Here is a 23,047-nt window from a genome sequence, read left to right as displayed (position 1 = left end):
AAAATTAGAAAACACATTATGACATCTCTTACTGCCCAGGATCAGTGCGAAGGTGCCAATGCATTATTAGCAGAGAACGATGCATGCCAGCACCTACGAAAGCCCAATTGTCAAGGCAAGCACCTGCATCTGTTCACTCGAAGCAATGGTCCCTACCTCTCTAATTGTTCACAGAAACTTGACCAAGTTCCATTTTACACAATGAAGTTTATACCTGGCCCCATCTCTTCTTTCAAGCCACTGGTTCCCAGTATGCCGCAGGTACCACAGATTTAACCCAAATGACACTAAATACACACTTTACCTGTCATACACAATTTAAGTAGGGCGAGGGCTCTGATGAGGAGGGGGTCAAATCAGAAAATGGCATTATCTTTCTGCAGAATCCTCCAGGCTTCAACTGGTTTACAATTGGTTCTCAATTATGCACAGACCAAACCTTAGAATGAAAAACCAGAGTATACACCCTTGACTACAGTTAATGGCTTGTTCATCTTCTAATTCATTGTCTACATCTGCAAGGACTTATGAATTCCTTTAGGACTCAATATGTACGTTTGGCATGGTAAAATGTAGTATTTACCTACTTCCCTACCAAGGCATTTGTGTCCACAGCCTTGGTCACCTGCATTTCACTGAATATAAGGAGAAGAATGCTTATAATAACTTCTTGTTTTAAACAGAAGCTATGTGAAGAAAACTCTCATGCCCTCAATTTATTTTTAAAAGCTTTCTAACACCCTTTCAATTAATATCACCAATAATCTGATTATATACACCTTGATTAGGAAAGTGAGGGGCGCCTGGGTGGATCAGTCGGTTAAGCATCCAACTTCGGCTTAGGTTATGATCTCACGGTTGGTGGGTTCGAGCCCCCTGTGGGGCTCTGTGCTGACAGTTCAGAGCCTGGATGGAGCCTGCTTTGGATACTGTGTCTCCCTCTCTCTCTGATCCTCCCCTGCTCACACTGTCTATCTCTCTCTCAAAAATAAATAAATATTAAAAAATAATAATAATAAAGATTAGGAAACTGTTATCCAGAGATAAAATGATCTTGTTAATGTCACACAATTTGTTAGTCGTCCAGCCAGCTCTGAAACCCAACTGCCAGATATTGAAGAGATTCAATATCTCTTATTCATATGCATTTTAAGTTAAACTTATCTGTTTTATCTAAGGTAAAGTATATACATCTTGTGAAAGGTATTATTGAAGAGATTTATCAGTCTCATCGTTTTCTTCACCATTTTAGAACTACAGATTTAACACTTTAATGTCCAATGTAAACCTACTATGTATAATAAAAGTTAACATAAAAATGAATACAAGATATATTTCTAAGATATGAATAAACCATTTTTTAATGTGAAAATCAAATAAATTGTATTAAACGCTCTAGGAAAAGCTAACTGATGTTTTCCAGTCAGTTTCAAAGAAGTGTCATAATACCCCCCAAACCTCCTTCTTTCAGCATTGGAAGTGATGTTTTAGAGGAGGATTCACCCAGCTCTCTGTCATACATGTCAATTAGCATGGAAATTAAAGAACAAAGAAGAGTGCTGTCTGGGGCTGATCATAACAGTCACCAATTGATTTTCTTTCAAATTGAGGAAAAATATGCTTGCAGTAAAATCACTTTTACAGTGTGTAAAACCCTTGTTAAGTTTTCTTTTTAAATGTTGATTAAATTGTTTGCTTTAGAGGAGTTACAGGCCCTTTGAGAAAAAGATTCCTCAAAGAGGCTCAGAATTTTGTATCTCAAACCTTTTCTTCTGAAATCGACAGAGAAGATTCTCATTGATTAATGAAACAATTAAATTCAAATTTCAGTTCTCAATAGACCCAACTGCAGAGATCAAAAGGAAGGAGGAAAGCTTGGGTTAAGTGATGAAAGTTGCTGTAAAACTTTTTCAGACTGGTAGAAACAAAACAAAACAAAGCTTGGGTTAAGTGATGAAAGTTGCTGTAAAACTTTTTCAGACTGGTAGAAACAAAACAAAACAAAAAAAACCCAGGAAACACATGGGATTTCACACCCTCGGCTTCTCTGTATTTCACCATCTTTTCCCCCAATGATTGTAATTTCTTAAAAAAAAAATATATATATATACATATGTGTATATATATATACATTTGTCTTGTATGTACATGTATGTATATATATACATATATGTATATATACATGTGTATATATATACACATACATATATATGTATACATATACATATATATACACATACATATATATGTATTTATGTATACATATATATAAATATATGTATACATATATACATATGTATACGTATGTATATATGTATATATATGTATACATATATATACATATATATGTATACGTATGTATATATGTATACACATGTACATATGTATACATATATATATAAAATGTAGGAAAACAAAAATTCAAAAGATACATCAAGAAATTCATTTTATTAAGAGGGATTTTTTTAAGTTGCATGGAAAAACAAAAAGCTGTTGTAACTGAAAACTCTGTCTTGTCTATTGCTGCATAGATACACACACCCAAAACTTGCTGACAACAAGCAAGAACGTATCATTTCTCACAAATTTGTGGGTTGTCTATGCCATTCCTCTGGTATTACCTGAGTTCATCGATGTGGTTGCATTCAGTTACTCCAACTGAGAGCTGGCTCACTTGGGGAGGCTGAGGTAGTATGACAGGGAAAAGAGAGGACAAAATAGGCAGAGAGGGGAAGGTTAGGACCTGAGGTCCCTGGGTGGGGACAAACACATATTTTGGAACGAGGTTGGGAGAGACTCACCACAGCAAACACCTTCAGGTGTAAGGTTCCTCTGAAGACCGTAACAGACGCCACCCACTCCCCCTCAGGTTCTCCTCAGGAATGTGACAATCACAATTGTTAAATAGAAAAAGTAAAACATAACATAACATAACATAACATAACATAACATAACATGTTATATGAAGGACAGTATGACCGGTCTGACTCCTCACACAATGGAGTCAAGCCAATCAGGAATGGAGTTATCCAGCCAGTAAGGGTAGAAGCTTACTAAGGGAACAAGTGAGAAGGGTAGGGGGCTGACCAGAACCGTATAAAACAAAGAGCCTTGCCAAAAGTAGTGGTTATTCACCTTTGAATGCTCCCTCTCTGTAAAGAGAGCTTTCATACAATTCTTTCTTTCTGACTTTATACTCTAATAAACTTTTTCCTGCTGCTCATTTTGTGTCCATCTCTTCATTTTTTGAAGTGGTGAGAAAATGAATCCCAGGTATTGAAGTCAAAAATCCTGCAACAATAGCTTTTGCCCTCTTTTCTTTTTCCTCCGTCATTCCTTCCTTCCTTCCTTCCTTCCTTCCTTCCTTCCTTCCTTCCTTCCTTCTTTCCTTCCTTCCTTCCTTCCTTCCTTCCTTCCTTCCTTCCTTCCTTCCTTCTTTCCTTCCTTCCTTCCTTCCTTCCTTCCTTCCTTCCTTCTTTCCTTCCTTCCTTCCTTCCTTCCTTCCTTCCTTCCTTCCTTCCTTTGTGTATTTCCAGTTTGCCTTGGCCCCAAAAATTGTGTAACCAGTCTTAGAAACAGGGGAAGAAGAAAGGAAGCTAATCTGAGTATGAGGTGATGGTGAGGCTGAACACTATGGTAGCAGGAAGGGTAGTACAAAGTAATTTGGATTTTGAATATATTTTAACTATGGAGTCAAGAGGAACTTCTCATGAAGTATATGTAATATATGAGAGAAGGGGAAAGGCTTCAATGCCACGTTTTAACACTATCCATATTTACTTCTGTCCTCAAGATAAAGGTTTAACATGATGGAATTCAAAAAGGAAAAGTAGAGGGTCTGGGTGGCTCAGTTGTTAAGTGTCTGACTCTTGATTTAGGCTCAGGTCATGATCTCATGGTTGTAAGATCTAGTCCCGCATCCAGCTCAGTGCTGGGCAGGGAGCCTGCTTAAGATTCTCTCTCTCCTTCTCTTTCTGCCTTTCCCTGGCCAGTGAACTTGTGAGCTCTGTCTCCAGCTCTCTCTGTCCTCCCCTCAACAAAATAAAATAAAATAAAAATACAACCCAGAGAATCAATGTATTCAGTGTCATAGCCAAAGTTCATTCCACTTGTGATCGCTAATACAAATATACTAGTGTTGTGACTACTAGTAAATTACTTAGTCTCCCCATACCTCGATTGGCTCATTTATAAATTTGTAAAAAGGTGTTTTGTTGTAATATCTAAAGAAATTATGTACTTGCACAATACCAGAAATAAAACAAAATTTTGATTCTCCTGATCTTATAATTTTATAACAACATGTGAGCAACATTAAAGTTCTTTTCTACTTAACATTATTACTTCTTTTGCATGTTATATCTCAATAATAGGACTGCCCCTCCAAATTGCTTCTGTATTAACATTTGTCTTTATCACCCCATTTAGCCTTGTATTATTCTAATGAGAAGGAAAATTAACTAGTGTTCCTTATGTATTGAATAAATAATATCTATTTTACTGGCCTACTTGCTGTGGAGATATGAAATCAGTCTCTGAGATTCCCAGTATAATAAATTCTAATTATTTGCTTTCTGAATTCAGTTCCCTGAGAAGAACAGGTGATTATGTCAAAATATACTTATTTTCCTTCTTGTAACTCATGTTTCCTTTATTAGATAGCTTACTCCACCTTCACTGGACTTTGAATCTCCTGTCCTCGAAGTATGCTCTGACTGACATTCTAATCCTTAATGACCTCTATATATCTGGACCGCAGCATCTCTTAAAGCCTCAGACATAGAAGATGGAGATTTGGAAATACCCAATGCCTACACCCTTAGAGAATGCCATCTTTCCCCAAGAAAATCCATTAATTCAGAGTATGTTTTATATTGTTAAATGTCATGCTACAGTTTAAAAGGAACTTTATGCTCAGTTTTTAATCAATACGTAGAATTACTGAGTACTTAACAATTAGTTCGCCTATAATTGTTTTCTGCGAGATTATTTTGAACAGGGTAAAATGGTATCGTTTTTAATACATTGACATACTTTCTTATTAAAAAAAAATCAATCCTATTCGATCTTTCTCTTCCTGTTAAAATGAGTCAGAAGACTCATGGGATTGAGAATGAAGGAAAAAGGTTCAAGATCTTGAAATGATGCTCCGCTATTCTAGTATAATCTGTTATGGAATCTGGCCAAGAATGCCTTACATTTTCCCTCAGCTTGACTACACTTTAAACCAATTTCTTACTAACTAGACCCTGGTCTTCCTTTTCTTACAGCATTTATTTAAGAAAATTTGCAATTTAAAATTCTTCCACTACCACTTTGAGGTATATCTGCTCCCAGCCTTTGGCCAGTTTTTATAACCCAAGGATGGCTTTCTCAAGAATCTGGAAGCCATCCCTTTGAAATATAATCAGGAAGAAAGAGAGTGCCTCTATCCCCCACTCTCCATGGAAGGCTAGGAGCCTAACTTGGAACGAGCCACATTAGCAAACACAGATGGCCAAATTTCACTGATCAACCTCCCTGCTTACATCCTCCAATACTCTTTGAGTAAGTCATCCCAGGCTTAAAGCTGGCCCACCTTCTGTTTCAGTGGAATAGAGTTGCCTTGGTCTTCAACTCACTGTCCTGAGTTTCTTACCTGTTTAACATGCCCAGTGCAATTGTTCTACAGCCCATCTCAAGAACCTTCTGAGTTTAGAAACAGAACGAAAAAGGCACGGTCAAGAACCCACTGACCTAGATGGCCGGAAATAAAAAATAATAGCATGATGGTTGAAAGAAATTGTTTATGACTACATAATTTATATTCAAACACTTGTCATAGGAAACTTTCAGAAAGATTTTAATATGATCTGAACATACTATGAAAAAGATATTCCTTCATTAGCCTGTTTCCCAAGAAAAAAAAACAAGAGTTTTAGTGTGTTGTCTATAAAGAATTTTAGAAGTCATTTTCACAAGATTTAGAAATGCCACAAAGACACCAGAATGTATGCTCGTTAAGACAGGGCCATTGAGGTGCCAATCATTGCTCCCTAGTCATAGTTCCAAGATCAGTATGTAGAAAACATCCAAAAAATAGGTTTTTGAAATGAATTAATTAAGACCAATTTTTAAAAAGGGATGTGGCAGGAGTGAGGGTGGCTAGGAGACAATTTAGAAGAGTAATATGAGGATGATCTGGATGAATTTGAAGGAAGAGCATGTCTTTAATATTCTTAGATTCTGAAACGGTTATTGTGAAGTAAATCACCCATGTCAAAAAAATGCACAAAACTTGAATAAATGGTTTAATAAGTGGTTAAGAGCAGATACTGGTAGCCACCACCAAAATGTACTTATGTATATATTTTCAAAGTTTCCCCTAATACTGAATATATTCTAACTCACTTTCAGGAAAATAAGTGTTTTTGTTTTTTTTTTTTAATTTATTTTATTTATTTATTTTCAGAGGGGAGGACAGAGAGAGAGAGACAGAGAATCACAAGCAGTTTCCACACCGCCTTCACAAAGCCCGATGCAGGGTTCCAACCTATGAACCTTAAAATCATCACCTGAGGGGCACCTGGGTGGCTCAGTTGGTGAAGCGTCTGACTTCAACTCAGGACATGATCTCACGTTTTGTGAGTTCAAGCCCCACATGGGGTTCTGTGCTGACAGATCAGAGCCTGGAGCCTGCTTCAAGGATTCTGTGTCTCCCTCTCTCTCTCTGCCCCTCCCCTGCTCATGCTCTGCCTCTCTCTGTCTCTCAATAATAAATAAATGTTAAAAAAATTTAAATCATCACCTCAGCCAAAATCAAGAGTCTGACGCTTGACTGACTGAGCCACCCAGACACCCCAGAAAATAGGTGATTCTTAAGCATGTAGTAAACTTTAAGTTTATATCAAATGATACATTTTTGGTGCACCAAAAGACAAAATAGAGCAATAGATTGACATCGTAAAAGACCCAAGTCAGTTTAAATGAATACATTTGTGTCAATTAATCTCATGTATTTTTCACTGAAACAACTCTGCAGTGGATTCCTTTTTAAGGGAATAAACCTCATTAGGTAGCATTTTGGCAAAGATTATATATTTTAAACATTTTACTTTAATATTTTGCATAAACAAACATTTCCAATAACTATACATTTATTAGAAATTGTTGACTTAGTTTTGGATAGCTCAAGAAAAGTTTATTATTGGCAGGTAACAGGAAACTTGTAAATATCAAAAGACTGATTTGTGTTGAGTGCACTCACATTATGGAGGAAACATTGTAGTCTGATGACACCTATTGATATAATACTTATTGATCTATTACATATAAAAAAGAGGAGAGAAAGTTAAATATTCAATTAATTAAAATTATTTAAAATAGCCAAAATACTTTATTTAAAGATATTTGCACAAAAGATCATGTACATAGTATAGCTTAAAGAGATCAAGAGATATTGCCAATACTCTTTATGATACTGGCATTTATCCACAATTTTCAAACACACACAAAAAAATAGATAATTTGTACCTGGCAAAGAAACCTCTTCTGTTGCTATGTCAGTAAGATCAGTAAGCTGGAGCAGATTTGTGTGCTTTTTTAAGAGTCCTAGTAATGTTTATGGTGTATGTAAAACCCTTGAGATTCCTTTCCCTCAGACCCCCGTTTATAGGACTGAATAAAAATCTCTGTGGTAGCTGTTGGAAGGTTGTGCTGATCAAAGGTCATTTTTTTTTTCCAGCACACACACACACACACACACACACACACACATACAGATATTTCTGGTCACATTAATACCTTTAAATAAGGCACACATTTCAAATAACTAAAGAAGACTGTCCTATAAGTCCCACAACAACGGTAGGAATGAGATTTACACATTTCCCATGAATGAAATGGAAACTGACGCATATACCGAGAGACTGCAAATGGAGTGAGGGTGCACCTTGTGTAGAGAAACTCCCTAGTAAACCTCAGTGTGGGGACTCCCTTTCTTAGGGGACTAGTTAAGTGGAAAGTCACCTTAGCAACTTGATGCAAGCATTCTGTGCAAGGATTCCCTGTGAACCCTGGGGGTTTTGTGGAAACCACTCTCTGGGGAAGACCAGAAGGTTGATCAGCAGTGTATATCAAAGATGGAAACAACCGAAACTGTTTTCTAACAGCAGTTCTCAAGAAAGAATACTCACTTGTTTCCTATGCTTTCTTAGCCCACATAGAAGGCCTCAGAATCACTGTTAATAGCTCATAATTCCCAAATTCAACAATCATACGGAATGCTCCCTGACTTTAGTTTGATATATTTGGTGAAGTCAGCTTGCGAGTTTCTACAAATATTTATGTGACCGAGGGGACTTCTGAAAGCATATGAAATTATTGTTTATATATTACATAAAGGATCACCTGCACACTGTGCATAGTTTAGGGAAACATACTGTATAAGAGGCACAGTGTTATGTCCTATATATTTCATTTCTGAATGCCTGGAAAGTGTCTCTTGCTGGAAAATCTGTTACAGTGTAATGCATAACTGTGAAGGCAAAGGAGCACTGAGATACATTTATTCCTACACCATTCAAGTGGAACCATCATAAGAAAGCTAGGGGTCCTAACCTTACACGCAGTATAAATGATAAATGTACCGTAATGCTTCCTTCTTGTGTTTTCGGTGTCCATGTCTTTGATATATATATTGGGTGATAGGACACATATCTTAAGATCGCTGACAAGACATTTTGTATGGTAGTTTCAATTCTTTTGACTTATTGAACTCTGATTTTAAATTTGTTCAGCACATCAACATGTTAAGTACAGAGGCCAGAATTAGATTTTGTTACATTTCACTGAGCTGTGTATCATTTCAGAATGGCTTCATGTACACAGGCATGAAAAGAGTTCTGGCTTTAAATCTGTACTCATCAGACCTGAAAACCAAACAATTAAAATTAAATTATTCCCCCAGTGCCTTAAAACTAAGGGGATGATTAAAAATAGCTGGTTGTGAGGCAAGCGAATGTGGGGAAATCTGTTTATGGCACCAAGAGAACCTCAAAGGAATTCTAGCATGCTGTGTGCCTGAAGTGATGTGTTTGAGGGACTCATTTTCAATTTTTTTTTAGTTTAGATGAGCAAACAAAAACGATAATAAAAAGAGGTTAAAGCAATATAGGTACTCAAGTGTATTTGGGGTTGGCACAGAGCTCCAAACACTTGATTTTCCCCCCATTCATCCGGGAATGTATTTGTGGCTTACTGAAGGCACACTCCATAAAAACACTGTGACTGCTGATGATGCCACCAGACGAGCTACACATTCTCTACTATTTGACCCCTATTTACATCGTATAGGTCTTCAGGTGTGTGGATGGGACTTGTGAGACTCCTCTTGACCTGTCGTCTCAGTATCCAAAATGTGCTACCGGCATCCTTGGGGATACCATTCACTGGGAAGAAAGTATCAGAACTTCCAGTGTTATTATTTTTACTCTACAAAATATACAGATAGGCTATGAGATTCTTAGTGTATGTATTACAGAATTATGTTATTTAATGTTAACCGAATTAAACATAACAAATTTTTAATAAGTCTCTAGAAAGTAAACACACATCAAATACAGCAATATACTGCAAACACAACAAGTGCACCATGGAAATAAAAGAATGGAGGTGAATGTAATTCTTCTCCTATGGTCCTGGCCTAAAATTTTATTAGACACACTGTATTAACTAGAAATTATGATCAGTGACTCATATGTGATAAGAACTCAGGTAAAACATCTACAAATACTATTATTTAAAATGTGAAAATATAACTATTTTGACTAACAATGAAACACATTCTGGGAGTACTTTGTACATATTCTATTCATGCAAAGACAGATCTCCAAATTTGCTGACCTCTATCATAACAAGTGGTCGACATTAATATTCTTTCTAATGGATATTTAAAAGAAAGACAGGAAGACAGGAAGGAGGGAAGGAGAAAAGGAAGGAAGGAAAGAAGGAAGGAAAACACATTTATTGTTTCTTCCAGTTAACGATGACATTTTCAACCAAGAGTGAGAAAATAACTACCTTTAGGAAGAAACTAATTTTCTCCTTACACTGGTAATAGGGACAGTGCATTTTAATATGTTTTTACGGAAAAAAAATGTTGCTATAGATAATAAAATGTATCAAATATTATTATGGGTTGAATTGTGTTCTCCAAAAAGATATTGACATCCTAACCTCCTAACCAGTAATTGAATGTGGTCTTATTTGAAAGTAAGATCTTTGAAGATAATCAGGCTAAGGTGAAGTCATTAGTGTGGGTCATGCTCCAATATGACTGGCGTCCATATGAAAATGGGAAATTTGCACACAGAGACAAATACAGAGGAAAGATGATGTGAAGACACAGAGAATACCATCTGCAAGTCAAGTCATGCCTGGGGCCACCGGAAGTAAGAGAGAGAAGTGGGACAGATTCAGTTTCACAGCCCTCAGAAGGAAAAAGCCCTGCTGGCATCCTGATTTCACACTTGTAGCCTGCAGAACTGCGTGACAATAAATTTCTGTTGTTGAAGCCGCTCAGTTTGTGGTACTTCGTTACAGCAGCCCTAGGAAACTCATTTACATCTGAAAATTCATATCTGCATATGTTATAATAAAACTTAGAGGCATAGTTTTCTAAGCTGTTTAATTCTTTTGAAATAAAGAGTTTTGATAGATTTTGAATCATTTGCTAAACATGTAAAAACATAGCACTTTTAGACTATTTTGCAAGAACAATTTACAATGTCAGAAAAATGGAAATTGAGTAGTGGAATTACAGTTAAGTATCTTGCGTGCAATAGAAATACAAGACTCATCTCTGCAAGTACAGACAATAACGCACTTTCTCTGTTCAGACTAACATTCACTGTGAGATACTTTTTCTCCAATTGAAAGAAATATGACCAAAAATTGAAATAATTTCAAATTAGACTCTTTGATTCTCTGAATGACAAGGGGTTAAATTAAGATCAAATACTTATAAATGTTAGCACAATTCTTCCAAAGAACTTTTTAAATGATCTCATTTAATGATTTAAACAATTCTGTGAAGTTGGTAATATTATTCTTGCTCTCTTATAACAGCGGACATTAAGATACGGAGAGTGTAGTACAGAGGAAAGGGTACCCAGGGGGTACCTGGGATTCCTACCCAGGCAGTCTCGTCCTGGGGCTATGCTCTCACTCGTGACACTATTCTATCAGTAGAGTACATTTTTAGTTAGTTAGAGCTGAAAAAATTGTATTTGACTATTGATCAAAATTTTTAAATGATTTTAATTCTCTCTATAGCTCACATTTTTAGTTTTTATTTTGTGTTTTTATAATGTACGTGCTGTCTGAGGGCAGAAGTACATGCAAGTAACCTACATTTAGGAAACAAGACACTAAGCCATCCATGGCTGCCGAATGCAAACCTATCACAGCACTTGTGTTCATAACACCTTTTCCCCCTTCTTTGTTTTTCTTTCCCATTCTCTTACATTTCTATTTTTGTTGTATTCTCCTAATTAATTATCTAAGGGAAACTGTGTGTTTCAATATATTTACTATGATGCCATCAATAAAACTATCTGTAAAAATACATAAAATGCAAATATGCATCCTTGTAGATTGCATGAAAACCGTTTAACGTAGTTACATAAGATGCCATGCTTGAAGGGTTAGTGATAAGCAATATCTTCACAGTGACATATAACGAGAATGTTTATTATTTTCCTTTCTTCACTCTGATCTCCCAAAACCATGAGCAATTTCATATCTACTTTTTCAAATTCTTTCACACAATGTTACTTCTATAGTCCATGTACTTTTATTTTATCCGTGGTTTTATTTATGTGCACATTTTACTATACAAAATGTTGTATCTTTATTTTTTACTTATTTTTATTTATTTTTAAAATTTTTAATGTTTATTTTTTTGAGATGTCGACAGAATGCAAGTGGGGGAGGGGCAGAGAGAGAGGGAGTTACAGAATCTGAAGCAGGCTCCAGGCTCTGACCTGTCAGCACATAGACCAGTGCAGGGCTCCAACCCACAAACCGTGAGATCATGATCTGAGCCGAAGTCTGACACTTAACTGACTGAGCCACCCAGGCGCTCCCGTGTCTTTATTCTAAAGCATTTTATGTTAGGTAGCATTCACATCGGTAAGAATCTATTGCAGAAAACTAATATATATTAAATATGTTAACGAGAGAGAATGTTATTAAAACCTAAATTATTATTTTTGTTATTTTGATAGAGAAGAAAGCCAAAGAATTCCATGGTATTTAGCCAGAAAGTCTCAAGGAAATGATAGACTTATTTTTCTTTCTTTCTTTCTTTCTTTCTTTCTTTCTTTCTTTCTTTCTTTCTTTCTTTCTTTCTTTCTTTCTTTCTTTCTCTTTCTTTCTTTCTTTCTTTCTTTCTTTCTTTCTTTCTTTCTTTCTTTCTTCTTTCTTCTTTCTTTCTTTCTTCCTTGATAAATAAATGTAAGATCTGGAATTACTGTCCTTTATATGTTTGGTAATCCCATGAAGACTTAGGTACACATTACTTATATAGAAAAACAATAGAAATTGTGAATAATTTTATAGTTAGTATTTCTCTTTACGCTTCCTTCTTTGACTTCAATCTTTCTTCCTGCAACGCCATGCTCCCCAGCCCTACAGAACATTTAAAAACTGAAGTTAATGCTTGATTTCAAGACATGAGAGAAGCCATAGCCTTTCTTGGCTTAGAAGGCAAGGAGGAGAGAAAACAATCTTCCTTGAGAATTTTTAGCTATGATAACAGTTTCTACGACCGAAGCTTGATCGGTCGCATAGCAGCTGACAGTGAAATGGGAATATTAACTAGAAAAGAGATGGCAACAAGTCCCATAGCCTCTTTGCACCAGTATTCCCTAGGCATTTAATTTAGTTACTAGACATTTATTTCCTTGTCAGTGAGCAAGCCATGAATATTATGTAACTGCTTTATTTACTGGTAACTAATGCCTTTTATACTATATAGATCATTTAATTTTGTGTTCAAATACTACAAGTTTTAGGATTGGATGTTCTAAAGATTTTTGTCAGAAATTTGGATTAAAATCCATTGGCCAAGTAGAGAATCAGACTGGGGGATATGGAGTCAATTTGAAGTATTAGACGTGAGTCAGAACTGACCAGTTCTAGGGGCACCTGGATGGGTCAGTAGGTTAAGCGTCTCACTTCGGCCCAGGTCATGATCTCACGGTTTGTGAGTTTGATCCTCTCGTTGGCTCTGTGTTGACAGTTCAGAGCCTGGAGGCTGCTTCGGATTCTGGGTCTCCCTCTCTCTCTGCCCCTCCCCTATTTATGCTCTTTCTCTGTCTCTCTCTTTCTCTCTCAAAAGTAAACAAACATTAAAATATTTAAAAAAATGACCAGTTCTATAATTCTTTTAATGTGTTGAGGAAAAGTTTGATAAGGTAGTTGTGACAGTATTTGTATTTTTTTCACAACTAATTTGTGTAGTCCTCACATGATGTCTACTCTTACCACTCTAAGATTTCTCTCCTAGTATTGTCTCATTCTATCTTTGTTTCCTTTTTAATGACAGGCAACACCTTTAAAAATTCTAAATTAGATTATGTGATGATATGCATATAGCCTTGTGTCTGTCTTTCTCAGCTTGAATGCAAGCTCTGAGAAGATATGGATCTTTGTTTTGTCACTGATTTTAGCCAAACGTCTAAAAGACAATCTAGCACTATGAGGCACTCAGTGAATACTTACAATGCATCCCAGCTTGCTTTAATAAGTGTTTAACTTAGATTTTATAGTTTTCTTTTTAGATGAGAGTCTACTGTGCATCAGTCATTGAGTTACGATGTTCACAATATCAATTTATGCAATTAAAATTTAAAAAACATTGGTCATAAAAATATGATGATTATTCACATTTTACAAACGCATAAAGCAAGGTAGAGAGAGTTATGTGCTATTAAATGATTAACAAATACATTGGCTCAGTCAGTTAAGTGTCTGACTTTGGCTCAGGCCATGATCTCACAGTTTGTGGGTTCAAGCGCCACGTCGCGGCTCTGTGGATAGCTCAGATTCTGGAGCCTGCTTCCTATTCTGTGTGTCCCTCTCTCTCTGCCCCTCCCCACTCACGTTCTGTCTTTATCTCTCTGTCTCTCAAAAATAAAGAAAGATTAAAAAACACAAACGTACTGAAAAAAATCCTGATTTGTAGTGTTTGCCAATTTCTGTGGTGCAAACATTCCCACCACAGCTGATTTTAAGCTACAAATGTGACAACTGGTTCCCAAAATTCCAAGTATTTTGTCATGGGTTTATGCACTCTGATACCCTCCAGTGCCAGCACTTGACAGTAAAAAAGATTACATATAAATGATATAGGATTACCTAGCAACAAGTGGTAAGCCTAGGCTATGAAGCTAAGCACACTATCCATGCATGATTGGTTCAGAATCTGGTTCAGATTTTGAGGAGTAGTCTCAAGTCATATCAATGAACAAGATACATATTTGACTATTTTTATGGATAATTTCCTTCAAAATACCCACTTCTCCTTTGTAACCAGTTGTCATCTCTGATTATTGTAGCTATTAAAGAATCTTATTTTAATTATCAAAATTTGTTGCATTGCACTTGTCTATAAATTATAACAATGTTTGATTGGCAAAGTTGTTCAGTTACACATATTATATTCTTTTGAAAAATATTGCTTTACTTAGTACTAATATTTTGAGAGTCAGGGGAGCTATCTACCTTGAAGGATGTATGGGACATATCCATTTCAAATCCCTTAGTACATATTGCAGCAGAATAAAGTGGACATTTGAAAATTTGAATGAAAATATAAATAGCACATAGTCAAACTGAATCTCAGGGGTGAGAAGATGAAGTACATTTGAATCATATTACCAGGTGTTGAGCTTCTACTGTGAATTCAAAAACAAAAACAAAAAAACGGTGAATTAGAAATACTGAGGTCATCGTACATTTTAAGATACAATTCAGAACTTTACCTCATAAGCACATGCAACTCTGAAATTAAAAATGTATTGAACCTAAAACCCTGCAAGAAAGAAATAGAAATAGTTTGATTTTCCTGACTTATAAAGCTATTGCACGTGTATGGAATAGACCTTTTGTTCTCCTTGATCTTACATGGCATTCCCTTATTTCCACTATAGGCACAATAACCAATCCAGGTATCAAGAATCCAATCATCTCATTTTGGTATGCTATGGTCCCCACAATCCAATGCATTAGTGGTTATACAGAAACAGAGTTCAACTTTAAATTCTTCCTTTTGAATCAGTTTCAGGTGGCTCTATTTCCCAAACTGTTGAAGCGAAGGCATTAATTATACATTGTCAGTATGACAAAGCCAATATCAGCAGTCACTAAGGCATAATTTCTTTAGGAGGCCATGCAACCTGTTCTCTGATCAGGTTTTGTTTCCCACAAGGAGTTATCAGTCTTAAATTACACAGCAAGCAGGCAAGAGAAAGGAAGCAAACAATAACCACTCCCTATGGGGAAAAAACTGAGGCTCTAACTCGGGGTATTATATTAAATTCATATTCTATACTTCTGTGCGTTATTTCCATTCATACACACACGCTTACAAATACACAGTTAAGACATTCAGGATATTTATGAATTTGATGTTATTCCTATTTGCAATTTTACTTTAGATAAGAAAAGTAATGACTTTACTTGTCATTTCACGATCATTAAGGTTTCTTTTTATTTATTTGGAGGAAAAAAGGGGGTAAGGTGATTATTACATAATAAGGATATTTTTTTCTCATTAAACAAACAGTTGTTTAATGAAAATTAATGAAACAACAGATTGAGTTTTGTGTTACTCCAAAATATTTTGTATTTTACTTCATTAATTAATAACTTACTGCAGAAAAGAAAGTAGCTGTGTTAATTTATCAAACTTAGGAAGAAGACATAAAAGCACAGGGTAAATCTGAGAATAACATAGAACATCTAGATGATGTTGAGGATGACGATGACTTTTTAGATACAATTCCAAAGCTGTGGTCCATAAAAAAAAAATAATTAATAAGCTGGACTTCACTAAAATTTAAAGCTTCTGCCCTGTGAAAAACACTGTCAAGAAAATAAGAAAACAGGCTATCAATTGGAAGAAAATATTTGCAAATAAACATATTTGATAAACAACTGTTCTCCAAAATATATAAAGAAGACTTGTAACAACTATATAAAAGAAAATACATATACAAAAACACTCACCAATAAAAAACTGAACCACCTGATGAAAAAATGGACAAAAGACCTGAATAGAAACCTTACCAAGAAGATATACCAGTGGCAAATCAGCATGTGAAAAGATGTCCCACATTACTGAAAGTATAATAACAATGGGATACTATCATATACCTACTAGAGTATATGCTGGTGAGGATGTGAAACAACAATAGTTGTCATAACCATATTATCTAGCAATCATGCTTCTTAGTATTTACATAAATGTGTGGAAAACTGAGGTCCATGAAAAAAAATGCACGTAGGTGATTATAGCGACTTTATTCATAATTGTTAAAACTTGGAAACAACCAAGATGTCCTACAGGAGGTGAATGGATAAATAACTTTGGTTTTATATATATATATATATATGTGTATATATATATATATATATATGTATGTATATGTATATATGTATATATACATATATATGTACATATATGCATATATGTACATATATATGTATATATATACATATATATAGTATATATGTATATATATGTATATATGTATATATATGTATATATGTATATATATGTATACATATACATATATGAGCTCATATATATATATATATATATATATATGAGCTATCAAACCATGAAAGGCATGGAAGAAAGTTCAATGTATATTTAAGTGAAAGAAACGGTTACATGTTTTGTGATTCTAACTATGTTATGTTCTGAAAATGCAAAATTATGAAGATAGTAAAAAGACCAATGGTTGCCAGGGGCTTGGGGAGCAGAGAGGATTTTCAGGATAGTGAAACTACTATAATATTATAATGGTACATACATGTCCTTATACACATGTCCAAAACCATAGAATGTAGAACAATAAGAGTGAGCTGTAAATGTAAACTATCGACATTTTGTGATGATACGTCTATGTAGGTGCATCAGTTGTAACAAAGGATGTTCTTAGGGTGTGCATGTGTGTACGTGTGTGCTGGGAACAAATAGGAGCTCTATGTACCTTATGCTCAATTTTGCTGTGAACCTAAAACCACTCTAAAAAATAAAGTCTGTTTAGAACAAAAAAAGTACACGGTAGAATCTGCTTAATTAGCTACCACAACTCCACATCATGGCCGTCACTACCAAGAAAGTAACTACCTGGAAACACTATCTAACACATCAGCAAAATAAAAACAGAAAAAGCATCTTAACATTTAATATATTTTTTACAAATACAACCTAATTGATATGGACACCCTACCTATAGAAAATATTAGGGCCTGTATGATGGAGGCCCCTATCATAATCTGTTTACTCTGATATACGTAACCTGGTTGAAGACATGGATTTCTGGTGTCTAAGACCAAAGTAGACCCTAAAGCATTACAAGCATGTCCTAAAACAAGCTTAAGTTCATCTGCGATGGAATTAGAGATGCTCATCTTCTGTGGGATATATCATTGCACTGCCTTCACAAACATGGCACTTTCAGTGGTACGGCCTTCGTTGGTGTGACTGCGGGTCAGGGTAGTTGGAGAAGTAATTCCCTGGGAGCCTCGCATTTATCTCATCCCACTCTATGGATAAATGGTTAGAGAAGATATAAAAGTATAAAATGCGAACATAAGGATTCAAGTGGCAGGCCATTTGAAGAGAACATTTCAAGGCTGATTTGTGTGCTAGACCATGAGACTCGATATAAACTTACTTCCACTTGGCACTGTCCAAACCTACAGACTAGGGTAAACAGTAAATCACCATAGCCAGGATGAAATTATAAAATACAGAGGAAAGTGAGTACTCCCCATCTATGAGAACCTCATACCATTGTACCGTTAGGACTTGGGATGTTATACTGCAGTGCAAAGCAAACAAACAATAACTTCCAAAATATCAGTGACTTCAAATAAAAAGATTATTTTTCTCCCATATTTTATCTACGTGCAAAGCTATTGGCAGGAGGGACTTTGATAATCCTACTCAAATGGTAGGTAGACTGAAGGAGGATCTATTATGATCCATGCTCCCACATCTGTCCAGCTGGAAAAGGGAAGGTGTGCAATGGTCTGCTCCCTTGCTCTTTCTGCCCAACAGTGAGCATATCTCTTGTGATCACATTTCATTAGTTAAAGCAAATCAGATGGGCATGAATAGCACCAAAGTAGGTAGACAAATGCATTTCTGTCAAGTACCGACAAATATTTGATAAATAGCTCTAATGACTTTCACAGGGACAATCAATATGAAGTGACTGAAAACTTAGACTGCCTATACTCATAGTTCAAGACCCACATTCAGGCCAACTCCATTGTATCCTAGGCTTCACTGCCCTGACCCTTCATTCCTTCTTACCCTGTCTCTAAAACTCTTCCCCAGATTCCTGTCTGACACTTTGGTTGTATGACTAATTTATTCCTCTACTACCTCAACATATCAACACTGTCATTAAAAGCTTCCTTTCCTTCTTTCTTTCTCCCCTCCCCGGTCATCCTTATCTGAAACCTGATTGTCCTATATGGACTCAACTTTCTTTGAAGGTCACACCAAGGGAACTAAGGGAGATCTAGTAGGATTACAATAGCGGTTCTTGCAGGGGAATAAAGTGGCTAAGAGGGGTTTGCCACTTCCTACATGAAGAGGTATAATTGAATTTTCCTTCCTTTGAATATGGGCCGTCCTTCATAGCTGCTTTGACCAATATAATGTGACAGAAATGACATCTGGAGCTTCCACGCCCACATCTTAAGAAAACTGACAGTTTCCACTTCCCCTTTGGGGAAGGCAGCCATCATACTACAGAGAAGCTTGGCTCAGTCTCCTAAATGATGAGGCACCCTATGAGATGGTGAGGCCGTCTAGAAAGCTCCATAGTCCCAACTCTATCGATGAAACCTTCTTGGACCTTTCTTCATATCTATCCTGCTTGCTGAATTCAACCAATTGGGGGAACTCGGCCCAAAACATGTGGAGCAGAACAGCCTAGAAGAACTCACTTGACTTCACAAAGAATTGGTGACAAGTAATGAATCATTGTTTAAAGTAACTACATTTTGGAGATTTTCTTTATGAAGCAGTGTATAAGTGAAATAGGTGTCTACTCTGGGTAAACAGTTGAATCAACCGGATAGGTGTAGAAGTTTTAGATGATATGAGCATACACCAGATAAATGAACATTTCTAGGACTGGGGTTCCAGCAGCACTATTTTTAAAAGCCCCCAGGATGATTCTAATACCCAGTCAGTGTTCAGAACTAAGGGTTAGTTTTGCTTGTTCTCTGGTTCTGCTTCTAACTTGTTTCTCCTGTAACAGTGAGAAAGTCTTCCTATAGTGTAGCCTCCTGCCATCCGGCTTTACTGCTCTTGTTCTTATCTGAAAGTCTCATTCTTCAGGAACACCCAGTCCCAAGCATTCTGAAAATAACATTTCTGTTTGATGTGGGGTGTAGTTAATGGATCATTGATTCTGTGAATTGCTTTTTGTTTGTTTGCCTCTTTGTTTAACAATCTCTTTTGTGTGTCTGGAGGCATCTCAATGAGAAAGGCCTCAAAATAAAAACATTTAACTCCTCTATAAGGTCACTGACCATACATTTGAATCCTCAGGGATCATCTTTCACTGCCTTTTTGGGAGCTTTTAGGATCTTAAAGTTGCTAGTGTGGGAAGTTGTCATTAAATGATTCAGTGTTCCTACAAGCAGTGACTTTCAGTATTCAAATGTCTTTATGCAGCTGGGAGAGACAGAAATCTTTTCCAGAGTTTAAGTAAAGACATAAATTCATATTCAATTGGCAAATGCATTAAATACCTTCTGTTTAATAAATCTGTAGTAAATATCTACTGTATGTTACATTTGCTCATATTTCAACTTTTTAATCAAAGTACATCTTGTTCAAAGTTTTAGCACATTTCATTGAAGACTAATGGTATTGGGTTGCTGAGAACATTGAGAATGAAAACACATCTTGCCAAGTCTAGTTTAGAGTTGGTCACAAGTGCTTACATTCAAGTACATTGGAAATGGACAAAGAATCATTGGAATCCAAGTTGCACCGGTTACTGCTTATGTGATCTTAATGAATCCACTTAGACTCTCTAAGCTCGGTTCATCATTTAGAGCAATAATAGTATTTACATCTCGAAGCTATTTTGAAGCTTAAAATAAGATAATGTTTCAATTACAGTTCTCAGAAGAAAGTAGGCACTAAGTAAATATTATCAATTTTAATTATGTCTCAGTATCATAATAATGAGCTTTCTAAAATCAACTAAAGAACACCTCCTACACATCATCCCTCTCATCCTCCACTGTGCTGAGAACTAAAAGAGGTAAAAGACATCTGAGAAGGGATTCAAGGATGGCATTCTAGATTGACAGCTCAGCCTTTGAGATAAACAGCAACATATGTACAATACAAAAAATGAGTGGCCATTTGTTGAATGCCTACTGATCACCATGTACTTTGCTAAGGGTCAACCAAAAACTTAATGATACCACTCAGGGGAAGAGATGACTGTCAGGTCTTATCAATTACAGACATGATTGGCTCAGAATGTTATTGGGGTAACCCAAAACTCCCGATGAATGCTTTTGGTTAACAGAGTCATTTTAATTGGTATCACCCCATTTACCCTAGCTTAGTATATGAGAACCCAGCTAAGTTTCTAATGATTTAGGCATAGAACCATGCGTAGAATCCAAGACTCCTGAGTCCCAGTGAGGTGCACTTTCCATTATATCTTGCAGCTGTAGGAAAAAAAGAGGCCAGTAAATGCTACTTGGATTTCATGATTTCAAATATCCAGTAAAGATGAATTCACTTGCGGCACCTGCTTGTTGTTTTATCATTCCATTTCCCATCTCTCTTGTGAATTGGCCTACAGACACAACACCTATTTAAAGTGATTGGATCTTGAAAAAATGTAAATTGATATTTCATACCCCATAGGTTCTCCTGCAATGGTAATATCTGTGGTATATGCACACTGCAAATGAAATCATTTTTTAAGCTAGCATAGGGTCTGTCTAATAAAAGCCCTTATGAAATCCCACTGTGTCTGCTCAGTAGCAGCTTTTCACAGCGAAACATTTAAGCTTTTAAAAAGCAACTGAACAAATGTGATTGATTATCAGTTCACTTGCCAGATTCTACATTGAAATTAGAGAAAGTAAAAGCCCTTTTATGAAAGTGATATAACCACCTGCAATATTAAACCAATAAAATATGTGTTTGGCTGTTTGTGAACTGTCTTGACCCAGATGTATAAAGTAGCCTTCTGGAATGTAGGAGCCTTATATAGTAACTGATCAATCTTTCCTAACTGTGCCAAAGCAGTAAAAAGCATTCCAAATTGACTAAAAGGTCAAAACACTCTGAAAGGATTCCATCATTGAAGCAAATATGAAGTTAGCCACACTAGTGATAAGCAGAACAAATGAAAAAAGGCAACCTATTAGTATGTACTTGGGAGACATTCTAAGAATTATTAACTCATTAAAAACAAGTTCCCACTGCCTGACACACAACAAAACTAGATTTCATTGAGCATTAATTTGTTTTTCTGCTTATCTAAGTGTTAACCAATACCCTGATGAGTTTGAATGAGCTGATACGCTTCTCTGCAAAGAGCTATGTTATCTGTAAATATCCACTTTTGCCTAAAGTCTCCATAGAACCCACTTAAATAGCTACAGATAATATTTGTGTATACTCGTTTGTTTAAGAAATGTAAACACAACCAAATAAATGTGGGATTCTCTAATAATAGTTACCTTGGGATTCAGTTTACAGAGAAGAAAGTCTGACTTTGGGTAGACTTGTTCAATAGATCTGTTCTGTTTGCAGGGACAATTTCAGCAACAGCAAATACAAAGTAGTCCAGAGTAGCTATCAACATCAAACTTACCAGGAGTGCCTGGATGGGTCGGTCGGTTGAGCATCCCACTCTCGATTTTGGCTCATGTCATGGTCTAGCGGTTCCTGGGATCAAGCCCCGTGTTTGCCTCTGTGCTGCCAGTGGGGAGCCTGCTTGGGATTCTTTCTCCCCTTCTCTGCCACTAGCTCACTCTCTCTGTCTCCCTCTCAAAATAAACAAATGGACTTTGAAAAAAATAAAAATAAAAACATCATGGAGCTGTGGGTTACAAAAACCTATATGAATGGGTGACAATTGAAGGGCATGACTTCCTGGAGTAGAAGGATTGTATTTTAATTTTTTTTAACGTTTATTTATTTTTGAGACAGAGAGAGACAGAGCATGAATGGGGGAGGATCAGAGAGAGAGGGAGACACAGAATCTGAAACAGGCTCCAGGCTCTGAGCTGTCAGCACAGAGCCTGACACAGGGCTTGAACTCACGGACGCCGAGATCATGACCTGCGCCAAAGTTGGATGCTTAACCGACTGAGCCACCCAGGTGCCCCAAAAGGATCATATTGTAAAAATGCAACAATTTTGTCCAGGCCACAGTGATTGGATAGGGAGAAAGATGGACAAAGTGAAACCTGGGAAGAAGTAAAATAACTGTTTATTAAAACTCGGGTGTAACTCAGAGAGTTGGTTACAAGGAACAAAGATATTTCTTATGGTATCGGAATCAGGGAACAAGTGTAAATCAGTAGCAAGAATAGCAGACAAAATAAATCAATTAATTTACTTGGTCCCTGCGGCTGGGTTAGGTTTGGACCTTGAAGGTGGTTTATGCAGCCACACTTACGTAGTATAGAGATTGTTGCAGGCAACAAGGTTAGCTTCAAGCATGGAAAAGGTGCATTTACTCCGTGTATGGTAGGATTCTTCATCTTT

The sequence above is a fragment of the Neofelis nebulosa genome, chromosome 3 (genome assembly GCF_028018385.1).
Source record: "Neofelis nebulosa isolate mNeoNeb1 chromosome 3, mNeoNeb1.pri, whole genome shotgun sequence".
Taxonomy (NCBI): Eukaryota; Metazoa; Chordata; class Mammalia; order Carnivora; family Felidae; genus Neofelis; species Neofelis nebulosa.
The sequence above is the reverse complement of the archived record's forward strand: the minus strand, read 5'-3'. Positions refer to the sequence as shown.